General features: G+C 35.1%; 1 pseudogene; it reads left to right on the top strand.

Annotated features, from left to right (window-relative positions):
* Window positions 1–1,476: 1,476 nt before the first annotated feature.
* Window positions 1,477–2,271, top strand: LOC112868660 (L-lactate dehydrogenase B chain-like; annotated as a pseudogene).
* Window positions 2,272–6,218: the final 3,947 nt, after the last annotated feature.

Raw genomic sequence — 6,218 nt, forward strand, 5'->3', positions numbered from 1 at the left:
CATTATGCTAAGTAATGAAGCCAGACAAAGACAATTAATGTATCGTATCATGTAGATGTGAAATCTAAAAAAAAAAAAAATTTTTTTTTGAACTAATAAAATGGTGGTTGCCAGGATGATGGAGGAAATGGGGAAATGTTAGTAAAAGGATACAAATATTGTTATAGGATAAATAAGTTCTGAGGGTTTAATGTAAAGCATGTGGACTATAGTTGATACTGTATTGTATACTTAAAATTTGCTAAGAGAGTAAATCTTAAGAGTTCTCATACACACACACACACACACACAAAACTATGTGAAGTGATAGATGAGTTATTAATGTGATTGTGATAATCATTTCACAAGGTATACATATATCAAATCATCACATTGTACCCTTTAAATGTATACAATTTTGCCAATTACAACCCATTATAGCAGAGGGAAAATATATGAAGAAAAATTATATTTATCTTATAGTTTCTTATGGTTGCCCTACAGCTTAAAATGTATTCTAAGTCTACTTTTAAATATCACTATATGACTTCACATGTATCATAGATACTTTATAAGAGTATTCCCTAGTTCTCCCTGTGTCCCTGTGACATTCCTGTCATTCATTTTACTTACCTATATCCTATAATCACCCAACACATTGTGATAGTTATTGCTTTTAAAAACATGTTTTAGATCAATTAAAAGTAAAAAACATTAAAGTTTTAATTTTAATTTCACACTTTCCTTCTTTGAAGTATTGACATACCTTGAAGTTCACTGATTCTTTTTGTTCTTTTCTTGGCTATAATGAGTACACTAATGAGCACATTAAAGGCATCCCTTATTTCCATTACTGTATGTTTTATTTCTACCATTTTTTATTGTGGTAAAATACACAGCATAAAATTTACCATTTCAATAATTTAAAATATGAAACTCAATGGCATTATGTACATTCACATTGGTGTGCAACTGCCACAACATCCAATCTTCAGAACTTTGTCATCATCCCAAATTGAAATTTTGTACGCATTAAAAAATGACTCTCCATTCCTCTCTTTCTCCACCTTCTGGTAACCAATATTCTACTTTTCTGTCTCTATAAATTTGACTATTGTAGGTACCTTATATAGGTGAAATCATACAATTTTTATTATTTTGTCTCTGGCTTATCTCACTAAGTGTGTTTTTAAGATTCATCTATGTTACGGAGGGAAGTGTAGCCCCTCTAAATTCATATGTTGAAATCCTAGCTCTCAGTATTTCAGAATGCCACTGTATTTAGAAACATGGCCTTAAAAGAGGTAATTAAGGAAAATGAGGTTATATGGATGGGCCCTTAGTTCAGGCTGCTATAATAAATTATAGATTAGATGGCTTAAAAAAAAAACGTTTATTCTTCATAGTTCTTAAGGCTATGAGTCTGAGAAAAGAGTGCCAGAAATCTGACATTGTCTCCTTCACATGACTTTTACAGACATTTCTTTCCTGGATACAATGGCAACTCTTAAGGAAAAACTGATTACACCAGTTGTAGAAGAGGCAACCGTCTCAAACAATAAGATCACTGTAGTGGATGTTGGTACAGTGTGTGCCATCAGTATTTTGGGAAAGCCTCAGGATGATGAGCTTGCCCTGTGGGCATTTTGGAAGATAAACTCAAAGGAGAAATGATGGATCTGCAACATGGGACATTATTTCTTCAGACACCTGAAGTTGTGACATGACAGATAAGGATTACCTGTGACTGCCAGTTCTAAGATTGTGGTGATAACTATAGGAGTCCGCCAGCAGCATAGAAAGAGCCATCTCAATCCGGTGCAGAGGAATGTTAATGTCTTCAAATTCATTATTCCTCAGATAGTCACATACAGCCCTTATTGATTCATAATTATGGTTTCCAACCCAGCAGATATTCCCACATATGTCACCTAGAGGAAGTGGGTGTAATCTGGATTCTGTTAGATTTAGCTATTTTATGGCTGAAAAAACTTGGCATTCAACCCAGCAGCTGCCATGGATGGATTTGGGAAGAACATGGTGTCCCAAGTGTGACTGTGTGGAGTGGAGTGAATGTGGCAGACGTTTCTCTCCAGGAACTGAATCCAAAACTGGAAACAGAAAATAACAGTGAAAATTGGGAGGAAGTGTATAAGATGGTGGTTGAAAGTTCCTATGAAACTAAAAGATATACCAAACTAAAAGGATATACTAACTGGACTACTGGATTAAGTGTGGTTAATTTAGTGACCATTTAATAAACCATCAGAATTAGCAATTTAAATATCTGCTTCAATACACAGGGGTAACAAAAGATAGAAGCACTAATCTACAAACCTTCAGCATTGTTTTGCAATTTAACATGAGGGACTTAAAGTTGAGTCTTGATTAGTTAAATCACTGTTTTATTGGTAGTACTGGGAAGATAGAATATGATGTCTTAATTCAGACTGCTATAACAAAACACCACACATATGGTGCCTTAAAAAACAAATATCTATTTCTCACAGTTTTGGAGGCTGGAAGTCTGAGATCAGATTGGTAGCATGGTGGGGGTTCTTGGTAAAGGTCCTCTTCCTGGTTTACAGATAGCCTCCTTGCATGCTATATCTTAACATGGAGCAAAGTGCGAGGGCTCTGGTCTCTTCCCCTTATAAGGACATTAAGCCAACATGGGGGCTGCATCCTCATGACTCAACTAAACCTAATTACCTCCTAAATGCTCCAAATCTCAAATACTACCACACTGGGAAATTAAGCCTTTAAAGTATGGATTCAGGGGTGGGGTGAGGGTGAGTAGGGACACAAACATTCAGTCCATATCATAGGGGATGAAAAATAAGTTTACATACAACTCATCTATACTTTACAATTTTCTTTTTTAAATGCCATATCTGGAAGGCCCTAACAGGGCTAAAATTAAGGTGCAAGAAACATTCCAAAACCAGAAACTATGTGTATTAATTTGACTAATAACAAGAATTCCCAAGATATTGATGGGATGGACAAAATTCTTTTTATATTTCACCTAGTTGGGCTTGACTATGCAAATATTTTGTTGCCTAGTGGGTTGAATAGATATATTTCTCTGTATTTATCCAATCCAACTCTATATGATTGGGAATGGCCCAAAGAATAAGGCCTGGTCATCTCATCTTGTTACCATTACCATCACTGACTTCAAGGAGAAAGGTTTATTTTTCAATTAATGGTAAGTGAGTACAATGTGAGATTGTTGCTTAGTGGAAAGTAGCCAACCTTTGGGTGTTACAAGGGAGGAAAATCTAAGATCACTCTGGTGCCTTTTGAAAAGTTCAGAACAAGTGAATGATATGCTCTTTTAGCTTAGATTTAGATGTCCCTTGGGACAAAGACTACCAAAATTCTTCTTCTAAAAAACGAGGGAGCTGGGGCGCCTGGGTAGCTCAGTCAGTTGAGCTTCCGACTTTGGCTCAGGTCATGATCTCACGGTTCGTGGGTTCGAGCGTGTTGGGCTCTGTGCTGACAGCTCAGAGCCTGGAGCCTGCTTCAGATTCTAGGTCTCCCTCTCTCTCTCTGCCCTCTCCCGCTCATGCTGTTTCTCAAAAATAAATAAACATTAAAAAATTTTTTTAATAAAAAAAAAACGAGGGAGCTGTACAATGGCTAATTTAATAAACATACTTCCAGGATGGTTTTATGTACTCCTAATCAACAAATAGACCAGAGCTCAGACAATGACTGTGTGGAATAATACTAATGTGTCTGTCTCTTATGGTTTTCATTTCACAGAATACTACTCTATGAAACAGAATTGGCCTACAGATTTAGACTTAAGTGATGATAGATTGACTAGGGTTCTTAATTATTCAATAGATGTATACCAAAAAGCACAGATAGCTATAGATCAGGGAGGCAAACAAAAGGGAAAAATATAAAAATATAAGACAATTTGTGCTGCATTATAGGATGGTTTAAATGGTACAAACCCTCCCTGATTATTACAACTCTTTGAAATATGTATATGTGTTTTGATTATCTATTTGATTATATGCTATTGAAAGACACATCTACATGATTGCTATCAAACTAAGAATGAATTTTGTTGTTGTTTTTACTCTTGTTATAAAAGGCTTTGACCCAAAATCAGAATGGTGGACTTAGCTGTGAGGGTTAAGTCCTGCAGACCCAGAATAGTCCTGAGCTAAGGTATCTGCACATCATTATCTGTTGTTTAAGGAATGAAATATATTAACAATGTTTCTTTGTAACCAGCAGTCCAAAATGTTTGGAGGCAGATTTTAACAACTTATCAACAGTGTTTATTAATAACAGTATGATTGATGATTTATACCTGTTTTCACTGAGACCTTCAGAGTCCTCTGCTTTTGGGGCTGATTACATAGCAAGAATATGCCTACATATCTGGCAGGGGAAAGAAACCTCAGCAGTAAATCCATTTTGAGCTTCTGAGTGATTCTGTGCACATGGCTCTTTTCTGGCAGTGAAATTGTGTTCATACAATGGAGGAAAATGGGAGCTGATGCCTGGCCATTATCCAAACCTTGTGGTATGAAGCAGCCTTTGGCTGTGATGCAAATAATGACATGCTATATTGCGTCCCTTTCCCTTAATAAATTGCACACTTGTCAGCATTGTCAGTTTGGGTCCTATGAGTCTTCTTCAGCACTTTAATCCTGTTTAACTGTCATTGTTAGTGCACTACATTTTCTGGCAATGTGGCAGTATTGTCATTTTAGACTCTGTGTTCATTTTTCAATGTGTAACTTTTTTCTTTCTCTTGTCTGGTCACAAGTCATGTATAATTTTTTTTATGTTGTTTATTTAGTGTTTTGTTGCCTTATTTTCTATGCTAACAACTTTCTCACTGTTCTTGCTGGTTTCTGATCTATTTCTCTTGGATTTACTGCACTCTGGCCATCAACAATCTTTTCTGGATTCCAAAGTAGTGTAGTAAGTGTCTTATTCTTGTTTATCTCAATAGGGACATAATTACATTCTACCTGTGCTATTGCATTACTATCTTCTATCAGAGGCATATGCCTGTTTTGAGAACGTGTTTATCAACAAAACTGTTTTCCACATGTACTCCAATCAGCATAGTTTTCTCCCAGAAGTGTTGGTTTTATAAGAATTCCTATTAGATTTTCATTCACACTTATGTTGGACAATATGCATTATATGTGTGCAGTAACATATGCCCATGTGTTCTTGCTTCACTAGTAGCTCTTGCTTCTCTATGATCCTTCCATTGTTTAGTTATTATCTGGGTGTAACCTGCTCCTTCATCTTTATAGATCTATGTCATCTACCTATGGCTTTAGCATATATTTCTAAACTTAGCTTTCTAATGATAACACACCCATTCCTTTTAAATCTTCTGACTAGTACCATCCAATTTATCAATGCTTTTGAAAGACCCTATACAAGCTAAAAGCTTTTAATACTCCACCTTTCTAAGTTTTACTTATTTCTCCTATTATCAGATTTCTTAGTTATGATGGCTGGTCATTGTTCATATCTCCTATTGTTATCTGGGTTAATGCAATGATCTGGGTTGATAAGCTCATGAAACACAAACTTTCTTTCAGTCTTTTCATTACTCAAAGTCCAAGCTTTAGCAATTAAATAGTTTAGAAGAATTGGGCACTACTCTGATGATGATGTATGAAAATAAAATTCTGAAATTAAATCCTTGGGGTCAAAGGGCAATGATTCATTCATATTCCAATAAACACTAAAAACACAAATTTTGGACTATATACTGGATCAGTGTGAAGTTTTTAAATTCTTGGTGTTATAATTTTTACCTATCTGTATTTATAGTTTCCAACATTAAAATCAGAAATATATAAAAAGGATTCTGATATTAGTTTGTGTACAATATAAACTAAATAAGATAAAATAATTTTTTACCAAGTAGCATAGTGCTCACCTACACAATTTTGAGGGATACAACCTAAACCAGGTGATCAAGCTTAGCATTGTCAGTGATTATTCATGTTGATAGCATATACTATTAATATGGTAAGAATAGCATTTTATCTCTGTGATCTTCCTACAAAATAAAATGAACACACAAAACAAATCTGTAGTGCCAGTGCAATCATTAAAAAAAAAAAAAGATATAAGAAATCCAAATCGAGTGGTATTCTATAAAATACTTGACAAGTCCTTCTCAAAACTGTCAAGGTAACTGACACATGGAAGGTCTAAAAAATTGTCACAGACTAGTGGAA

This window comes from Puma concolor, chromosome D4, assembly GCF_028749965.1.
Source record: "Puma concolor isolate L17-30 chromosome D4, mPumCon1.1.hap2, whole genome shotgun sequence".
NCBI lineage: Eukaryota > Metazoa > Chordata > Mammalia > Carnivora > Felidae > Puma > Puma concolor.